General features: G+C 45.1%; 1 protein-coding gene across 3 annotated transcripts in view; it reads right to left on the bottom strand.

Moving 5' to 3' along the window:
- Positions 1-16,650, bottom strand: part of LOC116943942 (signal transducer and activator of transcription 5B-like) — a 56,887-nt gene that overhangs the window by 39,836 nt on the left and 401 nt on the right. The window contains exon 1 of one of the 3 annotated variants that reach the window (XM_032957309.2): positions 9,987-15,742. The exons of the other annotated variants lie outside the window; for them this stretch is intronic. The gene's annotated coding sequence lies outside the window, so the exon portion shown is untranslated. Of the gene's footprint in view, positions 1-9,986; positions 15,743-16,650 lie in introns of those variants that run through there. 3 annotated transcript variants of the gene reach the window in all.

The raw sequence follows: 16,650 nt of genomic DNA, 5'->3' as shown, positions 1-16,650 counted from the left end.
CCCATAGTTACAACAAGCAACCGCTTTTTAAATATTCACTTCGGTTAGGACATACGGACCGACGACGCTTTCCACCGTAACAAGATAAGAGGAAGATAGTTCCCCCACCACACCCCCCATTGTCTTGTCGACCCGTTATCTCAATTCCGGCTCACTCATTCAATGCGTCTGTATATGAACACATTGCTTGTCATAAGCTCGCTGGCAGTGACGCACAAATATAACGAGAACTCAACGTATTCGTCAATGCCGCCGACTTGGATGTAAAAAAAAAAATTGGTGACATTTCGGAGGAGGGCCATTCCCCAAAACGTCACATTTTATATAAAATGTATACATTTAGAGGCGTGGAAATGATGAATGCGATTAAGTTTATTTGAGTCTATTTGTCCACTCTGGGGCTGGGGGGGTGGAGGCTAAATGCAACAGAGCAACACATTTTTATTCCTATCAAAGGAGCACCAGACCTACGAGCCCGGGGGCGGTTCAACATAAAGACAAAGATCCCCCGTGTAGCCTTAACAGACTGTCGGGGCAAGTGCTGTTAGCGAGTACCTATGAAGGCCGGAACGGCACACGAGGGGGTCGGTGAACAGCACCATGCCCGGAAAACTTTGTCTCCCTAGTGGCGATGTTAGGACATCGCATTAGGTACTCTTCTGAGGCTGAGTTGACTTAGGGGAGGCCCATGACCGGTTCAGATAATCGTCACTGGTGTTAGCCGTGAGCGGGAATCGAATTCGGTCGCCATGTCCGTAGCGCAATGCGCTAACCGCTACACTACCGCTCCTCACGCGGTAGTGTAGCAGTTTAACATAAACACCCCCCCCCCCCCCATTACAAGAACAAAACATTTACCCTTATTTCATTGTCAATACATTTGATGATTTTTAAAAACCCCCAATGCCACCATGTGTTTTCAAGCGCACACACCCGCACGCTAGATGGACAAAAATAACCGGGCTTGCGGAAGCGTGCTTTCCCTCGCGCCACCAAGCAGTTCAAGTCACCCCTCAGCCAGCAAGCACTCATCCCTGTTCCTTCCTCATGACACTGTTCTATATATAGGCCTTTATCCAAAAATTGATATTAAAAATAATTCTGCAAATATTTTTTTGAATAATAATCGATAAAAAAATAAATAAAACAAACACCCTCAAACCCGCTACCTCCCACAAGCACCAAGCATCTGGAGGCCGTAAAAGGCCATTAAATAATAAACTCCGGGGCAAAAAGGGAGGTTAACGACGATCTGCAAAATCTCCAGATTGTCAAAGGACCACATGCCATGACGTTTTGGATAGTTCACAAACAAATATCCAGAATCACTGGCACGGACGCAGAGCACAGGGCAAACGGACATTATAACTGATATATTTTTTAAAGGTAAAAGTTCGAAGCTTGGCTATAAGAATAAGTCGACATTATAGACTGCAGTATTCCTTATAAGTACATGAGCTCCTGCAATCACGAAACTAAGTTATATCTCCAGCCTCGGGATATCAAAATATAAATAGAATAAAACACCGATCCCTGGTGACACAGACTTATAACAAAGCTTAGCAAACCCTCAGAATAATGGTGGTAACAACGAGGTGCATTACGAATCTTGGTTAAACATAAACCAAATAATAACCACGAGATATTTGACCGGGGGTAACTCATGAGAGATACAAGAAATGGTCAAACACACATGACCAGATAATATGTATTGCATGAAATCAGAGCCTCCCCGGCCACCTTTGTCTTCCAACAATTTGACACAACACATGGTAGCCATAAAATACGTATGAAGGGAGAGTGCCTCCCCTCCCTTTTACCAGAGACCACGAAGAGAGGGGGGGGGATGCAAACAAACATAAAATGTGATGGTAAAACAGTCAAAGGTCAAGAAGGGGGGGGGGGGCAGCCAGGCCGCTGCGGCCACGGGAGGAGAACGGTGACAGAGGGCATCTGTTTTTTTTTCTCTCTCTCGCAAGAGACGCGGAGAGAGGAGAGAGAGAATTTCACATTTAAGCACGGACACGGGCTATGCAAGGAGAGTGCTGCGAACGACAGAGAGTGCTGCGACTAGCAGGCTCCGGTGCATGGCCTCGACATTAGCAATGGGTGCTGTGTCTCGCAGAGAAGAGGGGCGAGGTGTTGCTCGGTGCCGAGTTCGGCATGGACCGACAAAGTATCGCTGAAAGTGATTCTACATTCATCCTGATGTTTTGAGTCGCTTGCAGAATCGAGGATTGCGATAAGCTGTATTGTACTAAGCTATCAGAGTTGTGTAAGAGGTGTGAAAATACAATTTTCAAGTTTTGAGAGTGAGTGATCCAGCCAGCGACGAGCAGCTCACAGCAAGAGCCCTCCTGGAAGAAGGGTGAAGAGCACGAAAGTTGAGCAACGACAAAGCGCAGCCCTGAAGTAAGGGGCGGGTGTCCGTGTGAAGCTGGCAGCTGCACGATCAAGGAGAGAGCAAGAGCAATGAGAGAGAAAGAGTGCCGAGCGACGACAAGCAATCAACCTGGAGAAAGGGCGGAAAGCGCCAAGCATCGACCAAGCCAGCATCACAGAGAACCAGCTCCACCGAGCAAGGGTGTCAGCTGCCAGCGGACAAACGTTGTGCCGACTCGGCTCATCCAGCAGGGGAAAGAGCCTGACCAGCCGCCCGTGAGGAAGAGGAGAGCGCCGGCGAGAGCGCCGTGGGTTCGACCCACACTCACACCAGCGTCACCAAGCAAGGGTACCAGCTGCCAGCGGACAAGCTGCGGGCGCTATCTGACGACGGGATCATCGCGCACCGACGGCGAGCGTCGTGCCGACTCTTCCAGCCAGCTGTGGACAGAAACTGTGGCCGCCCGTGTGAAAGAGGGAGTGCCAAGCTGTCCGTATGATACACTCCCACCCTCACACCCTCACCGCTCCGCAGGGAACAAACACATTTTTGATACAAGGGATGCCCAACCTCGGCGCCTGCTTAACGCAAGAAGACCAACAACACTCACATTAACACATACAAGAAGACTCATGATAAGTGCATCAACTATTAACTGATACTCTTTGGTTCTATTCGTGACTTTACCGAATAGAACCAAAGAGTATGGATCCTTGCAGTCACGAAAGCTTCAAATCTAGAATATTAGCTGATAACGAAGAACATTGCGGCCCATTGAGTTACGTGGATACGGTCATTTAGAAGTATTTTAGTCGTTAGTTTATTTTTCTTTTTAATTGCATAATCTTACCAATGAATTAATTGATAACTACTCTTGCCTTCGGGACATGTTTCTTTATTGCCTTCGTATGAATATCGTTACATTAATTTTTAAGGACTTTTCCTCTTGTGTATGCTCGCGTACTCTGCGGAATAATCGATTGTACTGTTACCCAGTTAACAACGTGATCATTGAGGGTTAAATGTATGGATCAATGAGGAGGACATCTCCAGGAGTACTGTGTTGACAATTCCAAGCATAAGAGTTTGCATATTGGAGTGTTATGTTTTTGTTTAAAAATTAAAATTGCTTAACACAGAAGTGTCTGAGTGGTGCCTTCCTAAGTTCATGCATAATAATCTTAATTATAAGAACTGTATCCTGCGGTGACATTTGAATTTGGAGACCTGACATAAACACACTAAGAAATATTCAGTAAATGTTAAAGCGAGAATAATTGTATTATACCGATCGATAATACGAACCTAGAAAACGAAGCCGAGCTTAATCTAGCATACTTACAGCACACCTGCATAACTTCATACAATTAATTTTATGATCCCGATTGATAATACTACCCTCGACAACGAGGCAGGGCCTGATAATCATAACGGGTTGCATTAGCATAATCGCATGCAATTACATAATGTAATGAGATGACACATCCCAATTAGCATAATTTATGCGCATAATTACACATATTAACATAATTTCAGATAATTACGCCTTTTCCCAAATTTCATTTAATTTTTATTATTTTTATAAAATTTTCATACCCGGCATATACAACAACACCACATCCTGTCAGCTCTGTGAGAGATCTTCACTTCAGGTGTTAAACTAAAACTAAACTATTTTTATTTTAAGAGATAAGGCCCACTGAGCTATACAAGTCGTTTTCAGACGCGACCAGGCCACAAATGATAGCTCAACGAAGTGGCCTATCTGGAAATAAACAGCAGCTAAATACTCCAAAGGTATGTTTCTAAATGTGGACGGAAAAACCAGAGGACCCGGACAAAAATCCACGCGACCACAGGGAGAGAGACATGCACACTCCAAACATACAGGCGTCAGGGTCAGGATTGAACCCACGACCTCATGCATACAAGGCGAGGTAGTTAACATCTTGCTACGACGGCGCACCCTTAAGATTCTTCCAGCAAAGAGACGATCGTGTGGCTCAGAGGTCACAGTGCGTGGAGCAGGCACCTCAAAGAACCTAAGTTCGAAACTGGATTTCAGCCAACTGTGATGAAACCGGTCTCTCCAGTGTAGTGAGTTTATGGTCTCAGTCGGTCACTGAGAACTCGACTAGAGACCCACAAACTAAAATTGAGGTTCTCATGTATAGTGAGTTGATGGTCTCAATTCAGTTAATGATGACCCACATAGAGACTCAACGCCGAACACAAAAACCGGTAGATTCACATTTAGACCCATACCACTTACACACTGCGTTGAGATTAAACTGGATTTTCAAGTGTAGTGAGTTGATGATCTCATGCCCAAAAAAAACCCACCACAATACATTTGGTTTCTGCCTTCAAAACTCAAAGCACCTTACATCACGTCTCATCCCAACCATCGCAATGCCCAGCTAGTCTATCCAAGGGGACCCCCAGCGACAGCTTTGGCTGTGTGGAGCAGCACCAGCCTGCAAATGGGCATTAGTCTGCCAATAGGGGGGGGGGTCGATGTCGTTGTAGTTTTCTCCCAAATCAGTAATTTGTGAGTAATTGATAAAATTTGGACCATGACGTGGCACACAGACGGTGCGTATTTTAAGTTCAACTTCTTCTTCTCCTTTGGTATGGCAGGAGGGAAAAGCCAAGAGTTGTTAATGCACACGCAGCATTAACCAGGGCAGCCACTGGCGCTTGAATCGCTGCAACGAGCGGCAAACGCTTGATTGCTCGCTCGTGACACGGCGCCAAAAATTATGGAAAATTAAAAAAAATACCATTCTTAGCAGCTTCTGACTAATTACAGCGAGTGAAAAGACGGGTGTACACACCGGCTGAGAGGCGGTGGTCGAAAGTGCTTTTGTCTAGAAGTTCCAAGTGCAAGCTTGCAATTTGGCGGCTATGAACTTCTGTTTTGTTTATGACCAAGTGGTTTTTTTTTGTATAAAAATTAAGCCGTGTGCCTGATGCAAACTTTCCATGAATGAAAAGCACAAATGAACCCTTCCCGTGGCTTTTGAGAATTTGCGAATTACACCACATTTTTCTAATTAAGCGCTGATAACGATCTCTTCTCGGTTCACTCTCGTGAAAACGAGGCTGCTGCAGTAAAGAGTGACACAGGCTGTATCGGGAAATCACCAAAAGGGTTCAGGGAGCCAGTACGCCAGATTTTGGGGGAAAAACAAGACCATGATTTTCCCTGCCTGCTCCACCCTGATACCCTGATACCATGTGGTCACATCGGCAAGGCAGTCAGCCCCTCGATCGCACAACTTCAGACGATAAGCCGAGTGACCACGGTAAAATGAAAGCTGCCATGACGGGACTTCTCAAGACCGAACTGTTTATATTTCATACTCTTTGACAGACAATAACATTGACACGAATACCACCAGTGCCCGTGATATGACAAACAGCAGTGGCCACTCGGCAATGAAGAGTAAGAGTGCTTTCTCTTCTTGGTTCTTCCGGTAAAGTCACGTGGTAGGGAAATAATAAAAATAAAACATAATAAAATAAAATTCTCACGTTTCGGCCACAACGCAAGCAGCCGTCCTCTGTCGGAAAGACAACGTCAGACGCTGTCTTTCCGATAGCTGTTTCTTCACCTGAGGACGGCTGCTTGCGTTGTGGCCGAAACGTCGTGAAAATTGTATTTTATAGTTTTATTTTTATTATTTTATTATTTCCCTTCTACGTGACTTTACCGATAGAGCCAAGAAGATGAATCCCTGATGTCACAAAAGCTTTAAATCTAAAAGTGCTTTCTCTGTTGCAACAGAGATGAGAGATCAGAATGCCGAGGAGCATAAGCCTTAGTGTAAGTACTAATGATCTCTAGAATATAAGTGAGCATAGAGATGGATATTATTGTTAAGCTTGTATCCCCGAGAAAGCCGTACTGATTCTGAAGACTGTTGTCAAGAAAGTCCTGACAAAGTTTGACAGGAGGGGGCGATGTTGCTGTGCGTAGATCCAATTGAGTGAGCTGCAGGTTATTTTCCAGAATTGAGATGTTTTGGCTAATACGAGTTGCATGTTTTGTTCGTGTAAATATTAATGACAATGACAAAACAGGTGGAAGATGTCTTATCTTTGATAACAGGCGGGAAAGCATCACCACCCCCTGCTAGAGACATTTTGAAGATGCTCTGCCCCATTTGGATGTCTGGTTGAGGTTGCCAGTAAAGCGGCCACTTGATAGATACGAATAAGCGGGACAATATCAGGGTAAGAGGAATATATCTCCATACCGGAAGAGGGAGAACTAAATGTGTATGCATTGTCTTCAGTGCTGTATTAATACGATGACGAAAAACCGGGACTTAATATTCCAAGAAGACTTACACAATTCCTAGGACAGCAAATTCAAAAGCGGACATCCTGGGAAAACTTTGCTGGGACAGGTGGCAAATATAGTTGTGGGAGAGTGCTATAGCCAGTTATTCCATGAGCCCAGAGCAGATATTTCACTTGTCGGTACCACCCGAGTTGTCATAACGTTAATGGTTCGAAGATTTATTAATGTGATGTCCATTTAATAATAGTAGGCTAAAAAATAATTAACATTTATTCGCCATGTAAATAAATTGTTGCTCCTAAAATCTTGCAACCTTATATGGGTACCAATTTCTGCTTTGGCCCATGGTCCTAAGTGTTCTCTGCCATAGCTTTACGACCAGACAGCGGATGCACCAGCACTACCTGCTATAGACACCCTGAATGTGCTCCACCCTTGTTGAAGTCGCGAGAGTGCTTTAGCCGCTTTGTTCTGGCTGTAGGTTGTTACACATCCCCTCTGTAGTCAGAGGGCACTGATCATGCTGGAACAGCCGGCTCCGTTAAAAAAAGTACTTCATTTATTTTTAGTCCATGGCCACTGCATTACAGGCTTTTTGGCGGATGTACTGAGCAAACGCAATATATATATAAAAAAAAATATCCAGAAGCATAATGGAATTAATTGCGTTTGGGCCACGCTGATCTGTAGATCTCGGCAAGGAAACGGTCGGAGCGTGGTCGGGAACGACGGCTCGCGCGGCAAAAGCAGCTGGGGGTCACCGAGGTGGCGACAACGCACCCAGAGCGTCCGCCGCCAACCGCGCACGTTGTTTGCCAGAGCTGCCGCTGGACGGGGCTTACGAGCGAAGTGATAAAAGCAGGAGAGCCATGGAAACAGCACGCACTGCGCCGTCACTCCTCACGAGGGCTGCATCCCTGCTTACACAGCACCCACCCCACCGGCCCCCCGCCCCCCACCACAACGACTAACATGAAGAAGATATTGAATAGGCACGCAACGATTCGGGGCTGTGACAATTCACTGATTAATATGGATTGTCGAGCTTACGAAAGATGCACGATCCCGATACATGCATATTTTCCTTAAATGGTCACGATACGCAGAGGTATCATGCTTGTTAACTCGCGCAGAAAATCGCGTGCAATAATTTTTCAGCAAGTGCTTTCAGTATGTAATTGGGTTCTCGTGACCCATGCATCTGCTGCATTCACAGTATCCACAAAAAAAAGATCAAGAATTGATTCTAGAATAAAAATCTGAAAAATGTATTGTGGCAATTGATTGAATTTCCACGCAAGTGAATTGTTACTCCCACAATTGACAGGTTTCAGATTAGGCGCGTATCGATGCATCAATTTATCAATTAAGAGTCATTCTTACGCACACGATGCTGCAGACGCACAAAAACGTGACGAAAAGAATCAATACTTGAATCCAATAATCACCCTGAACTGTTGAAATTCATCAAATCGCTGGGAGGGGGTGGGGGGGGGGATGAATCATCGCATGCCTCGTAATGACCATCCAGCAAAGGAGACTGGAAAATTGAGAAATAATACCAACAGGATGGTAAAAACAAGCCCTGCCCCTAGAGATTCATCGAATTTCTAGGGGCAGGGTTGAACCATAACATGCTCAAAACTAATTTTCCACATAGACCAGCACAGAACACACTCCAAGGCAGGCCACATCGCAACACAACTTCTAATTGGCAGCGCCACACTGGACTTTCAATCCAGAGGTCGGTAGTTATATCGCCCTGCACGGCAGTTGAAACAATGCTGCAGGTTTTTTTAATCTCCCCCGCCTCCAGCCACATAGCAGTATAAATATGGCTCACCGCGGCTGTCCAATCGGCAGGTCGAATGCCGTGGGTTCCAAGTGTGGGTGCTACCACCTCTTCGAAGACATCTCGCCGGCGTGTGTTACATCCGGCTCAAAATTACTCTCTAAGAGCTCCCTCGAATTAAAGTCCTTCCACCGGCAACAGCAATAAATTTCAAGGCTGCACCTTTACTGTTTTACTTTATATAAGAAAGAAAGGCACAACACACATGCACTAGGAAATGCTGAGGGGGGGGGGGAAGCGTTGAGCTGCCCGTTCCAGAAGGTGTTGCGCCGTGGCCTGACTTGGGTGGTAACCGCTGGCCGAGTAAACAAAAGAGGGAAACGCTGCACATGAACTCACTCACAATGCCGTGTCAGTACATTTTTTTTGCACAACCGCTAACCAAAATATCACGTGACTTACCGAAAACGATTTCAGCTAGCGCTCGGTGACATTTAACGTTCCAACAATGAATCCATCGCCTTTATGATTTACATAAAAAAAATCCAACATCATCATCAGCAGCAGCAGCCATGATCAATCCACTGCTGGTTGAAGGGGTCCCCAAGCTGTCACCATTAACCAGAATCCTGATGTACCAATCCACCTAGGACCTATATACGAGCTGGTTTCACCACTCCATCTCCACAGTGTTTTAGAACCTTGGCTGTCATTATTATTCTTGACCATTACCAATTGTACTGGAAAAAAACAAGCGTCAGTATGAATTTAACAAGCATAGTGGTTCAGCAGTGGTTAGCGGCGAGCACTATAAACCTAGTCACCTGAGTTAAATTGTAAGTCACAGGTAATGTAAGTGGCCCCTGACACCTGAACTGAACTTTGCTTCCAACCACTTTCATCAACTTGTACTGAGCAGCTTAATGAAGTATGATACGAAAAAAGAATACTCCTTATGACCTTCACAGCGTGGGGGAGACCCAAACACAGCAGTCGATTGTCAAAGGAATTTCAATTATTTAAAGCTATTGTTACGATTCCAATAACAATAAGATTGTGTTTTTTTATTATCACAATGCAGTAAAGTACATAAACAATCATCTGTGTGCTGTGTAATTTAAACTCACTCACCTTATGGTTAACTTCACAAGAACATTGACTCAGCAGTAGATGCTGCATCATTAATCTACTCCGACAACAAGTAACCACTACCTTTTATGCAATGCAGACTTAATTAATGAACTCATACAAACAAATCGATATCGCAGGAAAAAATAAATCAGACGGTCCTTAAGAGCATGTCAGTTTCTAAAGCACTTTGGTTGAAAGGTTGGCCTGTGAATGTTTTTCATCTCATCTCAAATACAGGTTCTGATTCTTGTTTCCAGTGCTTGAAAAACTGCGCTGATTTTTGCCCACTACACTACTCCAAAAAAACGTGCCAACTCATACACTGGTGCCACGCAACATCGGCACTCCGGAACATAATCTACGCAGCTCACCCTCGTGATTCCCTGAAGTGCTCCCTGTTAGGCGCCTCCGCGACGATGCCGATGATGTGATGCCACGACGGGCGACACTGCGCAGCACAGCACCTACAACAGCCAGCCTTGCACTGCGGTCTACTGGAAGAGGACTTAGACTGTCTGGCACCGTTCAGGGTTTTTTGTGATGAGCTAAGCCGATGTTACCGTGACTCAAACTGACTCACGAGAACGGACTTTATTTTTGTTTGGCATAAAGTTCGCGAGCTTCAAGAGAAGAAGGCGAAACAAAGTCGTCAATCCCTCCAGATGCCACCCACTGGATTTCACATCGCAAAAATCAGTAGACGGGGCAAAAAAAAAAACGCATGCTCTTCATACCTCTGTCGTGACTACCGCTGCTGGTGCTGCTAACCAAGCGGGCATGTATGTGGGGGCGGAGCGATTTGATAACATCGTCAGGGGCTCAGCTCAGCGGGACAGAGCCCACGCTCCGATTACGGCGCTAATGCCCAAGCCACTTTCATTTTGCTAAACTTTTGCTGCGGCCGAAGAAATGAGCTCGAGTGTTTAGTCTGAAGCCCCGTGGTGTTTATTCTGCTTCAGAGGAACAAAGTTAAAAATACTATTTGCTCAACATCGTTGGTATTTACCACATCTGGAATTTATTTTTCTCTTACTAAAATGTTTCGCTGGTCGAAATATTTTATGTGCACATCTAACAGGGGGCTGCAGACACGCATACCGAATTACATTACCACATATGACAAGCCTATTAATTTCAAACAAAGGTCAAAACTTGAACTCTGGGGAAAAATCTTACAAGAAACAAATTGGCTATGGAATACTTTCTCGTCACACGTTAAAATACTAAGCCTCAAATGGGGTCCCCTCACCACAACTCAGTTTAGTTACTTCACGTCGGTCTCATTTCGGCAATTGTTAAAAGCAAATTTCAATTTCGATTATACCTGCACACACACCGCATTTATTTCCATGACGGATAAAACAAGCGCAGTAAATTAAACCCGCAGACAAGCCTCGCCATGTTTTTTAAAATATTTTGCCAGTTATCTGAACAATGTGAAAAATGTGTGTATCCTTGGAAACGGTCAGAAATCCCGTTGTTTTCAACCGGCCGCCCGACATCCTGCACTGAAATGGGGATTCGTATCACCGGGCACCAATCTGACCAAAACCTCAAAAAGAGCAGTGTTAATTTCATCAACGAAACGAGTGCCAAAAATAGTCGACGGAGCACGTTTTTGTTTTGGCCAGCCGATGACTACGAGTGGGCGAAAGTTATTCAGCACTACCTGTGACTACGACCACCTACCAAAGATAAAGGTGGGCGACTATGAAGAATCTAACTTAACGTGAGTCAATGAAGGTGCAGGTTGAGATAATTTATATTGCAGTTCACCGAGGAAGACCAAATATAGTAAATAGATATATATGACTTAAAGCTTTCGTGACTGCAGGAAAACATATTCTATGGGTCTTTCGGTAAAGCCATGTGGCTTTACCGTAAGGCCCATAGAATAGATATATATGCATGTGAATGCACTCTTTGGCTGACCTAACAATATCGGTATCGGGGACGGGGGGAGGGAGAAAATTTCCGCAGCCCTCGCCACCAAAATTTTGACTGCTTTCATCGACTAGGCTAAGGGAATGACTAAATGAAAATCCGCAGGCGAGAAAAAAAACACTTGAGTAAAATTCCACAGGATGTCGTTGGAATATATTAAGACTACGACTAAAATAATATAAATGCTGACTAAATTAACACTGCCTCGGCGGCGCGGGGGTCCAAGGTACACGTCGTTTTGTTTCGTTTAAGAACCAAAACCCAGGCTACACCCCACACCCGTTCCCATTCAAATTTAAAACTTACATTACAAAGGCACACTTAACGCCGCCAGACCATGCACTTACAAGGAAGCACTTATCCTACCCCTAACACAAATAAAAAGCCCTCCGCATAGCCAAGTACAGAGCCTCGCTGCACTTTTCTTTAACTTACCCAGGTAACCATGGAGCATGGCAAAGCCCATTAGCCTGAGTATGTGCGTCAGGCTGCTGCGTAGGTTATCGTGGTTGTACTGCATAGCTCTCCAATGTGCTTTCGGGTTGTACCGTGCTTATGTTGTTCTGCATTATGTCTGAAATTCGCTCTGTGCTGGGAGTTTCTTCAGGAACTGAATTCAGTTCTGCGTGCTGGGCAGCTTCTTTCGGCAGTCAAGCATGGCGCTAAACATGGAACAACGCACGGCATAACCAAGAAAACACAATGGAGAGGTCGTCTCAAACTTGCTCAAGGAGGCAACACAACACCTGCCGACTAATATTGTAACCATACTCGCTTGCCAAGAAGACTCAAGCACCGGGGGCAACTATGGCGAGCGGCTTGCTAGTTGCATATAGCAGATAATTACCAAGGCCCTTATTGTTTGAAAAGCTCAAACATACCCCCTTACCAATGCTTTTCGTGGCAGAAAGTACCAAAATATAAAGCATTTTTCCTGCTTGCCGCAGTTATGCACATGTTCTGAGATTGCACCACAGGTTTCCGGTACACTTAAAATACTTTAAATAACAAAATGGACCAAAACAAACGTAAAACAGTTGCCGTCGAGTGTAAGTTTAAGTTTATGCAGGACAAAACAACCCATGAAATGTTTAATTGACCGTAACGATTCAAAAGCGGTGAATCAGTCAGAAGTGAACCCACAATCAGTTAAAGTTTTGGCGGATCGATGGTTAACGTTGATGGGATTAGAGACGTGTGGCCAGATAACTGGGAGATGTTTTGGGAGGTCAGCTTTAATTATATTTTTTGTTCACAGAACCATCCATTAAATTGTAAATCACATACGTTAGTGACGACTTGTATTTTGTAAACAAGCAGGGAGCTCACAGTCGTCTTGTAATCCTGTTTAACAGACATCATTACTACTGCGCACACTGCTTTGTAGCTCGTAACTCTAAAGTAATTATTCTTTCAGCTCCGTTGACATTACTTTCAATCATGTTCCATCGATGCGGCGGGCATATTTCACACGCAAGGTCCCTTGCACTCAAAATCACGTGCGTTTGCCTTTTTAAAATTCCAGCAGAGCAGCAACGAACCTTTCCGACTGCATTAAAACAGACAGATTTCTGATTACGTCCCAGGGACAACTTTGTGGTCTCCATCGAGCGGTGCAGCTGGCACCGCTTGCTAGCCGTGAATACGAAGCGCAACCTCGTGTCTTTACGCCCCATCTCAGCTCGCACGGCCGACGGCGGCAAACAACAGACCGAGCGATAGTTAAGACTGTGCGCATTCCCGACAGCCACAGGCATGCAGTGACCCACTTATTCGAGAAGCCTGCTGAGGGGGCGTGTGGGGGGGGCAGGCTGTGTGCCTGACCCGTGGCCCGCGCCCGTCACCACGGACCCCGTCTCCTGCTCCCATAATTGCCGCCTGCGCCGCCGCCCTGCACATGTTCGGCAGCCGCGCCAGGTTGTCCTGAGCTGCACTTGGGCTTTTCCACATGACCACACACTGGCGCGTAGCCGTGGCTGTAGTGGAGAAAGAAAGAGTCTTGCGGCGCTCCGCCAGGCGTTAACAAACTAATTTTGTACCTGGCGCAAACCAATTTGGCGGGGTTAAGGTGAACAATTGATTGTTTAGGCTCGGTGTGCGAGTATAGTTCAGGATTGGTGTAAGTGAACAAGGGTTCGAGCATAACCCCGGTGGCGTGCGGGGATGGAAATATATTTTAATGGAGCACGTTGTTTACTACAGCGGAGGAGAAACTGCAGTCCTTCAACTGCAGTGGCACAAATTACAATGTCGTTGTTGGCTATCGTGTCGTTTGGGATAGAGTTGCAACTACATAGCAATAATCAATGAAACCCCGTGTTTTTATGGTCTGTGCTAATCCAACAATCTTTCACTATGTGCCAGTACTCAAACAGAACACACCTTTCCTAAGAGATAGGTAGGTGGTGGGGAAGGGGGAGAACGGAACTTCTGAATGAGGAAAATATGAATAAAAGTTGCTCACTAAAACTTTAAGAGTCTTTCGCTGATATTAAAATAAATATAGTAAGGGGAACGGTAGAAATGTGATTTATTTTATTTTAAACCTACGTGACTTTACCGAAAGAACCAAAGAGCATAGTAGAATTGTGGTTAAAACACTTGTGTATAAACCTGGCGACCCGAGTTCTATTCCTGATCAAGTCTAACATCAGTGGTCAATAGTATTCGAAATGGTTATAGGCTCCCCCATATAACCAACCTGCACTGACCAGTGTGGTTAAATATGATCATTCAACGCCGTAAGCAATGCGGCATAAAGGAGTGGATTATCAGGGGGCTTCATAATATCACGTTATTATAAACACAGTAAAGAGGTGAACACTTTATTATAACACAGAATTCTGCAGTGTCAAGAGTTTACAGTATATTTTACACAACATTTTATAAAAAGAGGAAACATTTGGTATAGATTACCGTGTACATACTTAGACATGCAGTATATGCAGTCTACACTTATAAATATACACATGCGTGTATTTTTATGACTGCACTCCATAAGGATTTCACTGTCCCCGTGATCAAAATAGCGAGGGTTATTACTCATCCCTGTTGTCAGACCTGGGTGACAAACATTCCATGTTCCTATGACAGATTCCACTCTCCTCAAGTAACACTCCGTACTTAAGAAAAATCAAGCCAGTCTCACAAATTATCGCAAAATAAAACTCCCCAACAATTTACAATGTTTATTTACATCGGCGGTCCAGAATCACTGTTTGAAATTCCACGTTAACATTCCGAAGGCCAGTGTGACCACGTGAAAACCACAGTTGACTTCTGACGAAGTGGAGAAGACGCATAAACATGTGGATTTGTACATGTACAGCCCTTTGGTCAATCCACTGCTTGATGAAGGCTTCACCACGCCACACGGGGCATCGGGGTTAACCGACAATGTCATCACGGGGGTCAGTGCGAGTTGAGAAAGGGGGAAAGCCCAAGACTGGATTAGCTACCACTCAGCACTGATGTTAGCCGTGGCTGGGAATACAACTCTCATTGTGTCAAGAGCTGCACTCTGGTACTAATTGTATGGACCAAGGAAGGATAAGGCTGACAACGATCCTGTTCTGGATTTAAATTCGCAATGTCATCACTACTCAGTGGATAGGGAAATCCCCTGCCATTCCAACTAAATTCACCACGTGCAAACACAACACACCTCCTATATCTACTCTTTCGAGAGAAACCTGAAAATATAAATTCACTAAACATACATGTAGAGGAAAACAGAAACAACGATTATGGAAGATACAATACAAAGGGGAAAACAAGCCTTAATCTAGTAGATTACGTGCGTGCCGGGGCTGTGTGTTCCGGGCAATATGACACGAGTTGGTGATTGAAAAAAAAACCGTTCAAGTGACTCTCAGACACTCTCTAGTGACATCACGGCGGTCGGACTTCCTGAAATTTAACGTCAATGTCGTGACATCAAGCGCACGCCATAAACTTCCTCCAAAGTACATTTTGTTCGACTTAGAGAAGCTTCAAACTCGTGTAGGACTGCTCCGGAGAGCACATGCCGGCCTTGTTGCTACTGGAGAAGAGCTGTTTGGCTTATTGATAGGGAGGATGATCGGGGAGAGGTCGCACATTCCTGCGCCATGGAGCAGTGCCATACCGGTTAACCATAATAACAGCCTTAACAAACAGAGCAATAACAAGCTTAACAATAACCACAATATTCTTGGTTCTTTCGGTAAAGTCACGTTGAAGGGAAACAAAAGAATAAAAAATAGATTTTATTGTTTCCCTTCAACGTGACTTTACCGAAAGAACCAAGAATATGAATCACTGCAGTCACGAAAGCTTCAAATAAAAAAAATAACCACAATGTTCACAATAACCACAATAATACCTACAATGATAGAAATAACAACAATAACCGTAACAACCAAAACAATTATAACAATGACAAGCACAACCATAACAACAACAATAAACATTCACAAGGGCAGCCAGCGGCTTAGAGCTATAACAATCTCAACCACAAAAATAACAACACAACAACCAAAACAATTGCAACCACTATAGGCACGACAACACCAGCCATAACGATACGCCGACCACAACAGCAACCACAATAACACCCACCACCACAATAACAACAACACGATTCACAATCACAACAACCACATAAGGGGGCAGCCAATGGCTCTGAGCCACAATCTCTGGTAACTCCCTCAAGTCAACCTCGTAGACTCAGCCCCTCCGACTCCCTCAGTCAACCAACCCATTTAGTCACTCTAAAGTCGCTTCTCTCGAGTCACCCCTCAAGTCACCTCCTCCGCATCACCTCAAATTAGTTACTGCCTCACCCCCTTCAAGTCCTTAATCTCGTTACCTGCCGAGTCACCTTCTCCAATCGTCTCAAGTCACCCCCACCAAGTCACTCATCTTCGTCACCCCACCAGGTCACCCTCTGCCTCTATCCGGGGTCGACTGCATCTCCGCGGGCGAGCGCGTCCAAGCGAGCCCGAGGCTCCAAGGCCCGAGGCCGCGATACCCCACGACACCCCGAACCGCCTCAGCAGCAGCAGCTGCTGCGGCTGCTGCTACTGCAGCAATCCCGACTGGGGGTGACGG

The sequence above is a fragment of the Petromyzon marinus genome, chromosome 19 (genome assembly GCF_048934315.1).
Source record: "Petromyzon marinus isolate PM22_M1 ecotype Great Lakes invasive population chromosome 19, UKy_Petmar_22M1.pri1.0, whole genome shotgun sequence".
Classification (NCBI taxonomy): domain Eukaryota; kingdom Metazoa; phylum Chordata; class Hyperoartia; order Petromyzontiformes; family Petromyzontidae; genus Petromyzon; species Petromyzon marinus.
Note: the sequence above shows the minus strand (reverse complement) of the source record. Positions and strands in the feature narration are given on the sequence as shown.